The 16,631-nt window shown below is 36.6% G+C and overlaps 1 protein-coding gene across 4 annotated transcripts in view; it reads right to left on the minus strand.

Moving 5' to 3' along the window:
- The window catches only part of MED13L (mediator complex subunit 13L), a 319,067-nt gene that overhangs the window by 226,580 nt on the left and 75,856 nt on the right, over positions 1-16,631 (minus strand).

The following is a 16,631-nucleotide window of genomic DNA, read 5'->3' on the forward strand; positions in this document are numbered from 1 at the left end:
GAAGCAAAGACTTCCTACACACACCACTGGGGGAGGGAGGGTGACAAAACACCTCAAGTTCTATACCTGCTTTTTTATTCCTGTTTATGGGCTTTATTACACAGCAAACTTTTTTTTTCCAGGAATAATTTATTTAGATCCAGTAAGTTAGAAGACTTGAAATATCATATTTAATTGTCACAGAAATCCTGAGGTAGACATGTGACACTAAGTCCACTATACAGCCAAGGAAATTAAATCCCAACTGGTTAAGTAACCCATACAACATCTTTACAGTGAGGAAAATGGAAAAGCTGGTACTAAAGTCCAAGCTTTGTGATACTTGGTTTACCGTTTTTGTTTCACTACACCACCCTGTCTCTGGACAACCAAGAGCAAAAGGTCAAAACCTAAAATACAAAAAAGGGTAGACACATACACACTAAAGAGCACAGATCCAATAATAACCTTTATAATCTCCTCTAGTTCTAAAAGTCCATATTTAATGTACCACTGTTGTTCCTTTCAACAGCAACCTAGAAAATGTGTTCCCAAGTCCACGCTCTTCCATTCAAAATTCTTTCTCTTAACTAATCAAACCCATCTTTTCTACTGCTCTCCCAAACAAACCTTCAACTCCAAACAGCTGCTTCCTGCTATGCCGCACACAGCATGTTTATTAATACCCAATGCTTTGTACTCAGGCAGCTAGCACTTTCCTACCCACACTTGCCCCGTGTTGTTTTTGCTGAACTGCCTTAATGACTCCAGCTCACCAATTCCAGGCTATTACCTATAAAGTGAAATTTTGCATTTTATTACAGCTATAATGTGGTCTATTTTCTCTACGGAAGTCAATACAAAATAGTGGTTAAGACCAAGGACTATGGAGCCAGAGCCCCTCCTCTCTCACTTACGTGTTCTTTGGTTTGAGAGATTACTTGACCTCTCTATGCTTCAGTTTCCTGTCAATCAGCAGGAAATCATAGTATAGTCCCTACCTCACAGTAATGATAAAATGAGTTCATACATAAAAAGTGCTTTCAACAAAGCCTGACACACAAATAATGCTCCTATATCAGTGTCTATCATTGTCATTTCTTCCAGTATCATGGTTTTAATAGATTGCCTCAGAAGTATAAACTATCCCACAATGCTGGACACATATTGTTTTATGTAGAAGCTATATATTAGTCATATGCTTTTAAGTCTTTCCCCGCAAAAATTCAATTTATCAGGTTTTCTCTAACATACTTATTTTATAATGCACAAGAGTATATCCTAAAATTATATTTCTATAATATAGAAGATGTAACTATGCTAATCATAGGGGATGTCTAGAAGTGAATATCTGCTCCATTAAATCTGGAATCTGTACTGACCCAACTGTTCCATTTAATCAAACACCATGCAAACTATTAAGAGCTCCCTCTGACTTTAACAGCCAATTTTCCAGAGAAAGAGCGACTCACTACTAAAAGATCTTAATAATACACAAGGCCTAGAGAGTATTGCCTTTTTTTTCTTTTTTAAGTTAAAAAAAAAAAGACTTTTCCTGTCAACAGAAATCAATGAAAAGCCTCTTGAACACAGCAAGAAGGTAGGCTTGATTTTAACCACAATGTAAGTCCCTGCAGAATTTCAGAGTGCCAACAATAGTGTCACTTTTCTCACTCATTCATTGGATTCGTTTGTGTTTTTTCAGGACTACAATAATCTGTGCAACATTACTGGCTCCTCACCAGCACTACATTTTACATTACATAATTAACAAATTATTAAAAAAAAATCACTGTCCTGTCACAGCTGCTATTAATCCTGAAAAGAAATTATAAACATAAAGGAATAATTATATTACGGCTAACAAGACCAATTTTACATTTCTAAAACCGTGTTTTTGAATACTTTGAGCATAAGTATTCATGTAAAAAAAGTATAGGGAAAGAAATCTACACCAAAATTAAAGGATCCATTGTTCAAAGATGCTCAATTTTCAACAACTTACAAAGAATGGAAACAGTCATAGAAACAGATAGTGATCTCAGTTCAAATTTTATATACCCAGCAATATATAGGAATGCCAAGAAGCTAGGTAAAATAGCAAATGAGTCCCTAGCTAGTAAGGGGAAAAGTAATTCACTTATATTAATTTCCAATTAAGTTTTAGTTTGTGTGAGATAATCACAGATCCACATGCAACTGTCAGAAATAATAGCAAAAGATTCAGTGTACCCTTAACCCGGTTTTCCCAATGCTAACTCTTGCAAAACCATAGTACAATATCACAACCAGCATATTGACACTGATACAGTCAAGACACAGACCATTTCCATCACAAGGATGCCTCATGTTCCCCTTTTATAGTTTCACCAACTTTCCTCCCACTTCCACCCCTCCTAAACCCCAACAACTACTAATTTTGCTGTATCTTTGTCATTTCAAGAATGTTACATAAATGGAATCATACACTATATACACTATATAACCTTTGGGATTTTATTTTCCACTCAGCATCATTTTCTGCAGATTTATCCAGGTTACTGTATATCAAGATTTTGTTCCTTTTGTCATGCAGTAGTATTATATTGCATGGATATACAGTTTGTTTAACCTTTCATCTGCTGAAGGAGACCTGGGCTATTTCCAATTTAGGCTTTTACAAATAAAGCTGCTATAAACATTATGTATAGGTTTCTGTGCAAACATACATTTTCACTTCTCTGGGATAAATATCCAGGAGTACAACTGCTAAATCGTAGTTGGCATGTTTTGGTTTTTAAGAAACTCCAAACTGTTTTTGTAGACCCTCCAGAAACATCCTCTCCAGCATTTGGTGCTGTCACTAATTTTTCATTTTAGTCATTCTGTCAAGTGTGTAATGATAGTTCATTGTAGTTTTAAATGGCATTTTGGTAAAAACTAATGATGCTGAACATCTTTGTATGTGCTTACTTGCCATGTGTACGTATCTCTTCATGTCTTTTGCCCATCTTCTAATTGTACTATTTGGATTTTTTTTTTTTTAAATACTGTGTGTTGAGAAATCTCTATCTATTCAAGTACTAGCTCTCTGTCAGGCATGTGGTCTGCAAATATTTTTTCCCACTCTGTAGCCTATCTTTTCATCCTCCCACAGGGGTTTCTTGCACCACAAAAGCTTTAATTTTTGATAAAGTCCAATTTATCTTTTTACCGACCATACTTTTGGTATCAAAGAACTATAATCCTAGATCCCAAAGATTTTTTTTTCCCCAAAAGTTGTATAGTTTACTTATTCCATTCAGTCTGTGAACTGTTTTGAATAAACTTTTGCATAAAGTTTGGGACAGGTCAGGAGACATTTTTTGGACTATGGATGTGCAACCACTCCAATAGCAATGGTTGAAAAGCTGTATGTAGTTTTTAGAGTTGTCAGATTTAAACCTAAGCAGTTTTTTGAGCAATTTGAAATGGTACTGTATTTTTAATTTTTGTGTACACATGGTCATTGCTAGTATATAGAAATTAAACTGATTTTTGTGTGTTTATTTTGTTGTACCCTGTGACCTTGCTGAACTCACTCATTAGTTCTAGGTGTTTTTTTGAGGGGAGGGGAGAAGTTTAAATAGATTCCTTGGGATTTTCCAGGTAAACAGTCATGTTATCTGGAAATTGGGACAGTTTTCTTTCTTTCTGATCTGTATGTCGTTTATTTCTTTTTCATGCCTTATTGCACTGGCTAGAACTTTGGTATTACATTGAATAAAAATGGCAATAGTGGACATTCTTGTCCTGTTCCTGATCTTAGGGAGGAAATTATTCAGTTTTTCACCATTAAGAATAATCTTAGCTATAGAATTTCTGTAGATGCTCTTTATCAAGTTTCATAGATACAATTTTATCAAGTTCTCCCACTACAATTTTTCTGACATTTTTAAAATCATGAATGGATGCTTATGTTTGATAATCATCAATGGATTATTGTGTTTGATGGATTGTTATGGATTATTATGTTTGATGTTTGAACCTGACTTTTTCAAAATTTGCAAAGGAAATTAATGAAGTATTGCTTTGAAACAGTTTTCAATTAGGTTCATTCTTGTTAAGTATGGAGCTTCTGAATATAGAAAAATTGTTCACTACATCAAATCTGAATTAAAACACATTCCTCCTTATTATGCAACATATGCCTTACATCAACAGCTTCAAGCCCTATTTTTTTCAGGAAGCAATCCAAAACACTATCATTTAGGCAACTTGTCAAACAATCTCATACGTTTGGTTAAATCAATGAATCAAAACTAAGTACTCCTTCGCATTTCACGCTTTTAAAGGTTTACTTGTTTTAGTTACCGCATAAATTGTGATGTACAAGTACTTTGTAAAAAACATGTGAAAACAATACAATTTGACCTTGTCAATGCAAGTATGAGACTTTCCTATCCTGGGATGTTTCTGTTGCTTACCTTGAAGATTAGGGCTGGGCACAGGGGCTCACACCTGTAATCCCAGCACCATGGGAGGCCGAGGCGGGTGGATCACCTGAGGTCAGGAGTTCCAGACCAGTCTGAGCAATATGGTGAAACCCCATCTCTACTAAAAATACAAAAATCAGTCGGGCGTGGTGGTGCGCACCTATAGTCCCAGCTACTCGTGACGATGAGACAGAAGAAGTGCTTGAACCCAGGAGGTGGAGGTTGCAGTGAGCTGAGATCACACCACTGCACTCCAGCCCGGGCAAAAGAATGAGACTCTGTCTCCAAAAAAAAAAGAAACAAAAAAGAAAAATCACTGCTTGGTTCAGTCAAGAAACAGTAATTTCCAAATACCTCAGTATTTGGAATGTAACAGTAACGTCAAATACTTCAAACAAAATTCTACCCTCTAACTACTATTTATTTACAGTTTATTAAGTACATTGGTGCTCTCAAGGATCAGTACTGGGTAACAATAGTCAAACTTTGAATTTAAACATGCATCTATTGTTGGCGTTTTTTGTTTTTGTTTTTGAGGCAAAGTCTCACTCTGTCACCCAGGCTGGAGTGAAGCGGCACCATCTTGGCTTACTGCAACCTCCAGCCCCTGGGTTCAAGCAATTCTCCTGCCTCAGCCTACCTAGTAGCTGGGATTACAGGCACCCGCCACCACGCCCAGGTAATTTTTGTATTTTAGTAGAGATGGGGTTTCACCATGTTGGCCAGGCTGGACTCAAACTCCTGACCTCAAGCAATCCACCCGCCTCGGCCTCCTAAAGTGTTGGGATTACAGGCATGAGCCATAGCACCCAGCCACATGTATCTCGTTTTAACTATCAAATTAAAAAATCAGAATTTTTTTAAGGGCATAGAAATACGCATTTTGCCAGGCACAGTGGCTCACTGTGGGAGGATCACTTGAGCCCAGGAGTTTGAGACCAGCCTGGGCAACATAGTGGGACTCCATCCCTAATTCATTAATTAATTAATTTAAAAATCTACATTTAATTAAAAAGTACTATAGCATCAAAAGTAAAAAAGGCAAATTATTTTCAATCACCAAGGAACTATCAAAGGGAAGGCAAAGAAGAGAATACACACAAACTATTAATAATCTTTATTCTGCCTAAAACGATATTAATTTTCTTAGTTAATAATGACCATAGATAGAAAGTAATTAAAATGAGTGTGCTAAAATATTACTATCCAAATGCTAGGAAAGCAGATGATAGTTAAATTTTTTAAAGATGTAACGCCCACTAAAACAATTAGAGCAATAAAATGAACTTCCAGGGCTACGGAAGGGTGGTGGCTTTTGCCTTTGTACAACCAGTGCCCTGGATCCACATCTCCCTTTCCACGAACAGACCCCATCCCTTATGTAGCCAAGCATTCTCTTGCCTCCCGAATGTCACGGAATGTATGTCAACATTTGAAAACTGCCAACATAGTTAGAGAAAATTTAACTGTCTAGTATCTGTTATATTTGTTTTGAAGAAAAATGTAACAAGATTTCTACCTGCTTAATCTAAGACATAAACAAAGGAGAAAATATGAATATAAATGCAAAAACAAAACTAATAACAAATGAAAATTAAAATCTCATTTAAACACATTTAATAGGAGGGAAATAAAATCTCAGTTAACAAAATACACTTTATTAGTATAAAGGTTTTATTCTCTGTAACATCATAGGACTTATTCTAGGGATGCAGTGCATCCTTAAGTCACATTAGATATACCGGAAACATAAATACATCAAAGTGTTTTATACCAACCTACTCAGGAAGCTGGACAGTTCAAGACTCTTCCATTTCCAGGACAATAACAAGAACAATTTAAGGAATAATAAAAAAAAAAAAAAATCCTGACCCATATTTCTAATATTCCAATAATCCCACCACTTTGGGAGGCCAAAGCAGGAAGACTGCTTTAGTTCAGGAGTTCAAGACCAGCCTGGGCAACACAGACAGACCCTGTCTCTACAAAAAATTTAAAAATTAGGCAGGCATGGGCCAGGTGCAGTGGCTCACGCCTGTAATCCCAGCACTTTGGGAGGCTGAGGCAGGCGGATCACGACGTCAGGAAATCAAGACCATCCTGGCTAACACGGTAAAACCACGTCTCTACTAAAAATAGTAGCCAGGCGTGGCGAAATGCACCTGTAGTCCCAGCTACTCAGAAGGCTGACGGAGGAAAATCGCTTGAACTGGGGAGGCGGAGGTCGCAGTGAGCCGAGATCGTGTCACTGCACTCCAGTCTGGGCAACAGAGCAAGACTCCATCTCAAAAAGAAACAAAAAACCAAAAATTAGGCAGGCAAGCTAGGGCACTCCTGTAATCACAGCTACTTGGGAGGCTGAAGTGGGAGGATGGCTTGAGCCCAGGAGTTTGCAACTGCAGGGAGCTGCGATCGTGCCACTGCACTACAGCTTGGACAACAAAGCAAAATCCTGTCTTCAATAACTTTAAGTTTTTAACCGGAAGCTTATTTTAGAAATAATCAAAAAATATTTTTCAATGTAATAAAAGTATTATATTGTCCACGCTTTGTCTTAAAAACAAAAAATTTAAACTTTAATTAACTCAAGCACAAATATCAACCGAGAATAGGTCTACATACTAACTTACTGTTTTAGAAGTAACTTGAAATGCGAGTCATCTAATTATTTTTCAGTATTTCCAAAAAAAAATTCAAGTAGTTTATCTAAATGCATTGTCAAATCTAGTCAAGATGAAGATTTAGTGTGAAGTAGAAATCTCTCAGAAAAAAAAAAAAAAAACTCCTAATAATCACCAACACCTCCCTTTCTTTGTTAAAAAGAAAAAAAGGTAAGAATTTCTAATTACTAATCATCAGAGTTCCCAAAATTAAAGGAAAAAGCACAAAGAAACGAAAACCACATATCTGCTTCTCAAGAGAAAGGAAATCATCATGGGAATAGTAGGAGTGACAATCAAGAATCGCACCCAGTCCAGAGGAGGGATGCAACTCACAAGTAAACTGATCACTGGACATCAATCTCCTAAGAAATACCTTTATAAATGAACTCAATGAGAAGCTAGTCAAAGGTTAAAGCTGATCAGAGTAATTAGCAAAAAGACATTAACATAGTTCAATTTCACTATTAAAAAGCTCCAATTAACTTTCCAGCCTTTCAATAATTTATAAAACTTTACCAGAACCTAAATAAGATAACTCAATCAGAATATTTCCTATCTCCATTTTTAAAAGAGATAGATGTAAATGAAAAAAGAAGGGAAGATGACAGAAGGGTATTAAAACAAAAAAAAAAAAGAAAAAGAAAAAAGAAACCCTGTCTATACCCACTCCCCTACTTTTTGTTGTTGTTGTTGAGATGGAGTTTCGCTCTTTTTGCCCAACCTGGAGTGCAATGGTGCAATCTCCACTCACTGCAACCTCTACCTCCTGGCTTTAAGCAATTCTCCTGCCTCAGTCTCCTGGGATACAGGTATGCACCACCATGCCCCGCTAATTTTGTATTTTTAGTAGAGACAGGGTTTCTCCATCTTGGTCAGGCTGGTCTCAAACTCCCAACCTCAGGTAATCCACCCGCCTCAGCCTCCCAAACTGCTGGGATTACAGGCGTGAGCCACTGCTCCCAGCCACCCCTGCTTCTTTTTATGTACAGGGCATTTTAGCAGGTGTGGTGGGCTCACGCCTGTAATCCCAGTACTTTGGGAGGCCGAAGCGGGCAGATCACGAAGTCAAGAGATCAAGACCATCCCTGCCAACATGACAAAACCCCGTCTCTACTAAAAATACAAAAAATTAGCCGGGCGTGGTGGCGTGTGCCTGTAGTCCCAGCTAATCAGGAGGATGAGGCAGGAGAATGGCGTGAACCCAGGAGACAGAGCTTGCAGTGAGCCAAGATCGTGCCACTGCATTCCAGCCTGGGCAACAGAGCGAGACTCCGTCTCAAAAAAATAAATAAGTAAGTACAGGGTATTTCCTAATCATAGTAAAAATCATTCAGGACTACTTTATCTACAAATCCTCAATCCATCTGATCAAATTCACCTTAACCACATTCAAAAGCATCACAAAAATATTAAGCCTATAATGCTAAATAAACTCTGGCTGAACTGCATAAAGGGAAACATTTCTATGTTCTAGAGAATATGAAAAGATTCACAAGATTGTTTAAAAAATCAAAAGCTTGTTAAAAATAAAGTATGATGGAAATATAAGCTAGCAATATTTTTTTAATTTACTTGAACTTCCAATCAAGATGGCATCATAAATTGCTTTGAAAACCCACCCTGTTTCAAATACAAAGCAACGACAGATAAAATCCAGGAGAATAAATTTTAAAGACATACCTAACTTTAAAAAGACCAGCATCACCATGAAACAGAAATACGTAACAGAGAGGGGGCAGAACGTATAGGGCTGCTAGGCTCTGGTTTCAGAAGGATACCAGTGGAGGCCTAGGTTTCAGATCCTATAGAAACAGGAATAAAAGTGGCCCACCTAAGATAAGGGACTGAGGTTGAAATTAGGCTGAAAATAAACTGCTACTAACAGCTGCCTGGGGGTAAGTAAGCTGTGTGGGCTTTCAGGAAGCATGTCTTCTCAGAAACTGAGTGCCTAGGAAAGTGAGGATACTAGGGCTTCAGCCACACTATCCCACTGCCTGGCCAACTGGAACAAAGATGCAGGTGTATCTACCATCAGTGGGAGACAAGTGCCCTCTGATGCCAATCTAAGACCTTGGTGGGGGCGGGGGCAACAGGGAGAAGCAGTTAAGAAAAACTACTAGAAGGGACTGTGGGGAGCAGGGGGACTTCCCAGTCAAAGCTGTACCGTGACATAAAGAAAACGAATAAAAACACAGCAACTGAAATACAAAATCCTTTCAAACAAAATAGAAACAGAAAAGCCTGAAAAATACCTGAAAATAGTATGCTTAAAATTTCTTTTTTTGAGATGGAGTCTGGCTCTGTCACCCAGGCTACAGTAGCACAATCTCGGCACACTGCAACCTCCGCCTCCCAGGTTCAAGCGATTCTCCTGCCTCAGCTTCCCAAGTAGCTGAGATTACAGGTGTGTACTACCACACCCGCTAATTTTTATATTTTTAGTACAGACAGAATTTTGCCATGTTGGCCAGGCTGGTCTTGAACTCCTGACCTCAAGCGATTCACCCACCTCATCCTCCCAAAGTGCTGGGATTACAGGCGTGAGCCACTCTTTTAACTCTTATAAAAGAGTAAAATTTCTTTTATAAAGGGAAAAGAATCACAAAACAAGCAGAAGTGAAACAAAGCTAGGTGGAAATGAAAAAGAATTTAAAAGCTAAAGAATGAATATTTTAACTTAAAGGAAGTTTTAAATAATTTCAAAATAAGCAATGGAAATGAAAAACTGAATAACAGATAAAGTGTAAACAGTAAAAATTCAAAAGGAGTTAATAAACTAGAAAATAACGAAGAATTTAACTAGAAAGTTGCAGATGCAAAGAAGTTTTAAAGATATATTATGGAGGCCAGAAAACAAGATTTGACAATATATGTAACAGCAGTTTCAGAACAAGCAAAGCAGCCATGGGAAGAGAAAAGAAAAAATTACACTGAATCATATATTATCCAGATCAACAACATAACAAAGAAAATTATAACCTAATGGAAAATCTAACTTTCAAGTAGCAAGAAAAAAAAAATTACTAGTTTAATTCATCCAGCCTAATTTTTAAATTACATTTTTTACTGGTGACCTCACTTTCGAGGGCCAAATTGTGTACAGAATACATGCTACCCAAGAACACCACAAAGGTCCTCTGGGTATTTCCACAGAGCAAAACTGAAAAACAAGGCCAATAAATAAGGTGCAATTAACAACAACAACAACAACAACAAAAGTCTGACTGGCCCAGTCTTCGGCTGCAACTTAACAGTCCTTTAAATTCAGTTTCTAACACCCAGAGAAATGAGGCATGAGATAAGAGTGTGGCTGAAGCCCTAGTATTCTCACTTTCCTAGGCACTCAGTTTCTGAGAAGACAGCTTTCCAAAACTGTGGCAATAAAACTTGTGACTGGGGTAGAGGAGTACTAGAATAGTAGATTACAGAATTGAGTAACAGGATTTCTTGTTAACTAAAACCAAATATACAAACAAAAAGCAAAACTAGTGCCATCAACACAATTTACTCAATCAAAAGTATCTCTTAACCTTTCTCTCCAAATTTAAAATAGTCAGAAAAGTAGTAAGGCTGATAATTTAGGCTGCATTTACATTATAAAATTTTAACTCTCTTTTTGGTGGTCCAGCTGTGCCTACATAGCTTAAGAATCTGATGGTTTTATCTAAACTAGTTAAAATGTACAACTGGTTAAAATTTTGTGTATTTTAGGGGCACTATCAGATTAATAAAAGTACATTAATTTTAGTATTATGCAGACATGTCTTCAAAATTTGAAGGCATTTATATCTAGTTATCTACTTAGTAATTTTTTTGCTGGGAATACCTAGCAATGGGAATCTTTCAAAGATATATAGTAATTTGAACAGTAACCATATTAAGTCTGAAAACACAAACTATAAGACAGAACATCATTTCAGCATCTCTCTCTCAAGACAAAGCATACTCTTTGCTGGTGATAAACAGCACATTCACTTTACTTTAGTCTAAGCCTCCACCCACATAATCCTTAAAATTATATTGAGCTTCGGTGGATGAAAATACAGCAGCAGTCCTGCAGCCTAACTGCAAAAATGAAACCATGTACCCAGCGGAAGGGCTGGTCTCCCTAACTAGCACAGTTCAGTCAGCAGCATCTATCTGACAGCACAAGAAACACACCACATGCTTTCTTTAGTTATCTGTAAATGTCAGTAGGACTCTGGCCCACTGCCATAAAGAATCTCTATCTGTTCTCTGCTTTATCTCTTTGCCCATTCTTCAGCCATTTAGCACAACCACTACTCTATTTTCATCAGTAAGATGTTCTTCTGGGACACAAATGGGAGCCCCAATTGCTTCAAAAGCAGTTACTTGGCCAGGCGCGGTGGCTCACGCCTGTAATCCCAACACTCTGGGAGGCCAAGAGTTCAAGACCAGCCTGACCAACATGGAGAAAGTCCGTCTCTACTAAAAATACAAAATTAGCCAGGCATGGTAGCACATGCCTGTAATTCCAGCTACTCGGAAGGCTGAGGCAGGAGAATCACTGAACTGGGGATTCGGAGGTTGCGATGAGCAGAGATCGCGCCATTGCACACCAGCCTGGGCAAAAAGAGCGAAACTCCGTCTCAAAAAAAGAAAAAGAAGAAAAAAAAAGCAGTTACCACTGCTAGCTAAAAATTATGAAAATTAGAAAGCAACACTTTACAATTTTTTAATCAACAGAGTGTAACATTTTAAATTGGCATTTATCACCCAGCAATCCATTTCTTTTATAGAAAGCCAAAAGAATTTTAACATGTTCATATAAAAGCAAGAATTTCCATTGAAAAGAAATTTTTACAGAGGAGAACACTTACTTAGCAAACACCTACGAATGCACAAACTCATTAAGAAACACCAACAATAGTGTTTATGTATGGCAGATAACCAAAACATGGTATGTTACTTTCCTTCCACACACCAAGAACCCAATAATTTTTACTGCATATATATATATATATATATATTTTTTTTTTTTTAAGTACCAGAGAACTACAACGTTTAAATAAAAAAAAAACATTCTTTTTAAAGTATTTCATCTTTTCCTCCTGCTTAGGTCTCAACTGTACCATCGATCTTATATCAGAAGCTGTCCTCAACCTACCTTTTTCTCCCCTGCTGACACAAAATTCTATTTCAAGTGACCCAAGGGTATTCAACATATCCCACACACATATCACATACTTTAAAAAAAAAAAAAAAAAAAAATTCATGCCTTTCTTGTGTTTTCTGCTTAGAGTACCTTTCCTTCCTTCTTTCCTGATGGAATCTAACTCTTCTTTAAAGGCAGAAGTGCCACCTACATTTGCAATATTTTCATCAATCCCAAACAGAATAAATTGCTTTCTCTTCTCTGACTCCCTACAGAAGTTCACACATGTCTCTTCACTGAGAGTTGTCTGACAACTCCACTCACGGGGTCAAAGGAGTACAGTGTTTCTCCTGGGAAGCACGGCATCCTGACTATCAGTTAATGTTGCCGCAACTTACAGTTTTATAATTACATCTTTCTTAGTGTCCATCGTCCTGCCTCTAACACCTCCCCTAGACTAAGAGTGCAGTAAAGAAAGGGATCCAAGAAATTCTTCTTACAGTCAAAGATCTTATGACTTGCCCTCCACATAATAAGCATGCAAAACCTATTTGATGAATAATAACAACACTGAATGGACACACTTGAGGAGAAATAGTAAAATGAATTACAGCTGCAGCTTTGGAAAAAGATACAGATGCTAAGGAACCTAAGTCATTAAGTCTTAGTATATCAGAGTACAATTACAGCAAGTTAATGTCTCCTACTGCCTCTCTTTAAGGCCTGATTCCCAACCTCTCTGCCCCTAGGAACCACTGAAGTTTCTATGTCTACAGGTGGGCACACTGATTAGCGACTATCAAGTAAAAGTTACTGTCTGATCCATTTAGAGAAAAAGTTACCATCTTCTTACTTGCTTGTTCTTTCTCCTTGCTCTGGGAATCTAATACTGGCCACACCTCTACGATTCCCTTTCCATTCTGGCCCCTTTTTTTTCTCTCGTCTCTTCCATCTTTTGTCCGATATCAGCTTTTGCATGAGAGAGCTGGTCTACTTTATACAGTACTAGTCAGTCAGAGAAACACATTTTTATTCTATGCAGTAAATCAAGCTTTGATTTTAACAGACTTTGTAAATCCAATCTCGGCCATTTCTGCTTAAGAAAATCAAGAGGAGAGTTTACACAAAAGTGATACAGCACACTTCACGCACACTTTATTTTTAGGTCAAATAGCTTCCTATTGCAAGATCCTCATCTGCAAGAAACACTAAGTCCCTATTTAGGAATACTAAATTGTGTCACCCTTGAGGCTTATGCAAGCTTATCATCTGATGACTTTTAAACATTTTCTATCTCTTAGAAAATACTCTGATCAAATGCCTAAGTTTCTACTTTCAATAAGCATGTAAAAGCATTAGCACTGATTGCCCTACAGCACTTTCAGGAAAACAGTTCCCATTTGGTTAAACAGTCATCAAATTAAGACCAGAAGCCACACTTTTTAAATACTACTTTTTTTTTTTTTTTTAAATTCAAACCTACACCAGGGGAAATCATTTTTTGGTCCAGTATCAAAATCTAATCTCCACCCCTCAAGAAATAAAGAAATCTATCTGCCTTACCATCATACTTCCAACATTTAAAGAAGCCAATCAATTACAACTAATACCTTTATACACCAAAGAGCGTCAATCAGAAGGACAAATTTTCTCAGGAAAATAATTTCGAGTTCAAGGTTATATGAGCATTTTGAACTGTTTTCTAGGAAACATAATTTAAATCAGCAGAGAGCCAAAAAACATTGTCATGGATGAATAAAAGGAGGAAAAGGCAGGGCGCTATGGCTCATGCCTGTAATCCCAGCACTTTGGGTGGCCAAGACAGGAGCATGCTTTTCCAAAAAAAAAAAAAAAAAAAAAAGGCGGAGGAGGAAAAAGCAAACATATTTTAAATAGCCTATTTTTTAAAAAATTACATGACTAAATTATCTTAGCAACATAAGATTTCTTTAATAAAGTGCCATCAATCCTCTGCCTTTTTTTTAGTTACTGCATTTCCTTATTACACCAGGAAAAAAGTAATAATGGCCACAATGCAGTCATTCAACACTTCCAAAGCACTTTTGTACTCTGTACAATGTTTACAATCTAGTGTATTCACCTTTCTCATCACACATTGTAAGACATTAATTATATTCACAATAAATTTTCACACTTACTAGTAAAATACCATTTGTAGTTCAAAATAATTTGAAACTTCAAGAAAAACAGGGGAAGAAAAATAACCTTTTCTGTCAGGTCTAATTTGTGAAACTTTCTGAATTCATTCAATTAGCAATTGTTCAATTGTTGAATTACTTGACAGGGACTATGTTAAAAGTGCTAACAGAACAATATATACGTAAACTGTCCTCAATGAGCCTATAGCCCACAAGGAGAAAAAGAACACAATAAGCAAAGCGTTCTGGTGCATGAAACCTGCAGTAGCACACACTGAGTCTATACTAAGCACACTTCAAAGACTCACCGTGCCTCAATTTATATTTTAATCAATAAATCTGAATTTTTTAATGATTAAAAATAGTTTATAAAATAAAAACACTACTCAGCAAGTTAAATTTTGTTAATACAGGGCTAGAGAGGTACAGAATGTCATAATTCCTATGACATAGATCAGATAGCTATTGTCATTGTAACTTAAAACAAGAGGGATGGTGTGAGCAAAAGGGCACATCTTCTGGGTTAAAACAGATACAGATCACATCTGGAGAGAGAAGGTTACAAAAGAAGAACAGTCATCCTCAAGATTACTTAGTAAATACCCATGCTGGCCTTGAAACTGTAGGCATAATTCCAGATTGTAAAAGAAAACTGACTGTACATAGACTAGGATCAAATGAATATAAAAATACATATCCACCAATTAAAAAAAAAAAAAAAAAGCCCCCATGGGTTGTCACATGAGAGTATCTATCTCTACCAAAGTCTTAATTTTCTTTAAAGTCCTCTATCCCAAATTGAAAATATTATTTGAAAATGTTACACGAAGTAGTATAGAGGAAAAGTCTTCTACAAGATTAGATCAGGTAAGCCTATGTACTATAATACCATATAAATTTTGGTCATTAATTCATCCAAATAAGGGTTGTAATAACAAATGAAGAAACCCTGAAATGGATAAATTTCCTTAACTAAGAAAGAAATTACAAGGATGAAAGAAAAAGAATAAAAATAGACATTAACCCCAAGAAATAAAAATGATACATGTAGATCAACATCATAAAACATTTGATTTTAAAAATGATGATCCAAATATTCAACAAATCTATAACCTGTGTCTAAAGAAAGGTAATTTATGTGCACAGTCAGCAGCATTATTAATGCATTTAATAGCACATGTGAAGCAACGGACATCAAGGAGGCAGCAGGCTTCAGAGGGATCTGTACAGGTGAGCTTTACCTCCCACAATTGTACAGAGTTTTAGGAGCACGTGTATGGGTGCTTTTTCTCTAGGAGACCATCCAAAGCTTTCTGCACATCTTCAAATGGGTGAATGACCTGAAAAACCTAAGAGCCATCCATATAAGACTATAAAGTTTCCAACATTACAATATGTCTTTTCCTTGAAAATGTGCAATATAATACAGTAAGAAAATAAATTCTGAAAAGAATTAGGTTAAAAGCAAGGTTAAAACAAGCTATCATCAAAATTCCATGAAAGTCTTTTTATGGCATTAAAGAAATATACTTCCTTCTCTTTGTAAGGTGTAAATTTGAAAATTTAAAGTTTTAGGAAACTAAACTAGCTTTACAAAACAGATGTTGCCGCCTATGCCATTTAATCAATTCAAGTCACATTCCTAGAAGACAATATAGCCATCTGATGAGTTCAGCGTCAATGGAATGAGCCAAATCCACACAACAGCATTTTACAAAAATAATCAGCGGTTTAAAGCAGGGCATGTGCAAAATTCCTGAAATAACACATACATAATTCACTGCCAAACTCAGATCAATTCAGAATCTGCAGAGGCAAGAAGCATTATTATGGCTCTGAAATCCATATTCAGTAAGGCTGTGTTCAGAAAGTTTCATTTCAATTTCAAGAAAATAAATGACTAGAGAAGCTCAATAATGATTTTGGCAGATATAAGTACCCTTCGTTCAAAGCAGAATCTTTTACAGAGCTTAAGATTTTTTAAAAAGATAAAGAAAAACACCAATTTATAACACCTAAGTCTTGAATTTAAGGATGAAATGTCATCAACTTGAGAAATATAACACTATATCTACTCAAATATTATAGCTATCCAGACAACAGTTAACAGCAAAAGAGTACAATGGAAATGGTTGAAAAAACACAGGCTTATTAGAGATCAGTTAGAATTGCAATTCTAACTGCACCACCACAAAGCGGTATGACACTGAGCAAGTTACTTCATTGCCCCATGCCTCAGTTTACGCATTTTTAAATCTCC

The sequence above is a fragment of the Macaca mulatta genome, chromosome 11, assembly GCF_049350105.2.
Source record: "Macaca mulatta isolate MMU2019108-1 chromosome 11, T2T-MMU8v2.0, whole genome shotgun sequence".
In the NCBI taxonomy this organism is placed as follows: Eukaryota; Metazoa; Chordata; class Mammalia; order Primates; family Cercopithecidae; genus Macaca; species Macaca mulatta.